The sequence below is a fragment of the Capsicum annuum genome, chromosome 12, assembly GCF_002878395.1.
Source record: "Capsicum annuum cultivar UCD-10X-F1 chromosome 12, UCD10Xv1.1, whole genome shotgun sequence".
Lineage (NCBI taxonomy): Eukaryota > Viridiplantae > Streptophyta > Magnoliopsida > Solanales > Solanaceae > Capsicum > Capsicum annuum.
In genome coordinates, this window is record NC_061122.1 from 192501266 (window position 1) to 192503051 (window position 1786).

Genomic DNA, 1786 nt, shown 5'->3' on the forward strand with positions numbered 1-1786 from the left:
GAGGAACAATTTTTTTAAATGTGGTCATATTGGTCATATTCAAAGGGATTATCCTTTTAAGGTTGCTTTTAGGGAAAATAATAATATTTTTGCTACTTCATCAGCTCCCACAAGAAAAGGTTCTACTTCTACTTTTGGCTCCAATACTAGTTGGAATCGTCTATCCACTCGTGCCATTTACTAGGATTCTGAGGCGTCCCCTAATGTTGTTACTGGCATGCTCAAACTCTTTTCTCATGATATATATTGTCTAATTGATCCCGGGTCTACTCTTTCTTATGTGATCCCTTATGTGGCTATTCATTTTTAGTTTTGCTATTGAATGTATTTCGGACCCTTTTTCTGTATCCACCCCACTGGGTGACTCCGTTTTGGCTAGAAGGGTTTATAGGGGTTATGTGGTATCAGTCTATGGTAGAGAGACCTTTGTATATCTGATAGAGTTAGACATGCTAGACTTTTATATAATTTTAGGGATAGATTGGTTGTATTCGTACTATGCATCTCTTGATTGTCTGACTCAAAGGGTCAGTTTTTGATTCCCTAATGAGTCAGTAATCGAGTGGAAAGGTAGTTCCCTAGTGCCTAAGGAAAGGTTCATCTGGTATCTTAGAGCTTAGAAATTAGTTTCTAAAGGGTTCCTCTATCACTTAGTACATTTTAAGGATTCTAGATCCGATGGTTCTTCTTTGTCGATTGTCCCAATGGTTTGAAATTTCTCAAGGTGTTTCCTAATGATCTTCCTAGTATTTCTCCCGATACGAAAATTGATTTTGGGATTTATGATTTTTTGGACACTCATCCTATCTCTATTCCTCCTTATAGGATGGCTCTAGGTAAGTTGAAGAAACTCAAAGAGCAGTTGAAAGATCTTCTTGACATGGGTTTTATCCACCCTAGTATGTCTTCATGGGGTGCCCCTATTTTTTTTGTGCATACGAAGGATAATTTCCGTCGAATGTGTATTGATTATCACTAATTGAATAAGGTGACCGTGAAAAATAAATACCCTCTTTCAAGGATTAATGATTTGTTCGATCAGTTTCAGGGTGCTAAGTTCTTTTTGAAGATGGATATTCGGTCGGGTTACCATCAGTTGAAGATTAGGGAGGCAGATTTCCCTAAGGCTACTTTCCAAACTTGGTATGGACTTCTTAAGTTTTTGATGTCTTTTGGTTTGACCAATGCCCTAGCAGCATTCATGGATCTTATGAATCGGGTTTTCAGTTAGTTCTTGGATTTGTTTATCATTGTCTTTATCGATGATATTTTGGTATATTCTTAGAGCGAGGAGAATCATATTGATCACCTTTGTCTTGTGTTGCAGACCATAAAGGATCAGTATTTATATACAAAGTTTTCTAAGTGTGAGTTTTGGTTGGATGGCTATAACTTATTTGGGTTATGCTGTTTCAAGTAAAGGAATCATGGAGGATCCACAGAAGGTTGTGGTGGTTAAGAAGTCGCCTAGACCCCGACTCCAATCGACATTCGGAGCTTCTTGGATTTAGCACGTTATTTAGAAGGTTTTTGGAGAGTTTCTCTTCTATTATTGCCCTATTGACTAAGCTAACTCAAAAGAAAGTGATATTCTTGTGGACTGATGCATGCGAGGGTAAATTTGAGAAACTGAAGGATAAGTTAAATTTGGCTCCAATCTTTACTCTACCTGGGGGCACTAATAGTTTTGTTGTCTATTATGTTGCATGCCCGGTAGGGCTGGGTTGTATGTTAATGCATCATGGCAAGGTGGTTTCATATTCTTCTAGACAATTGGAAGTTCATG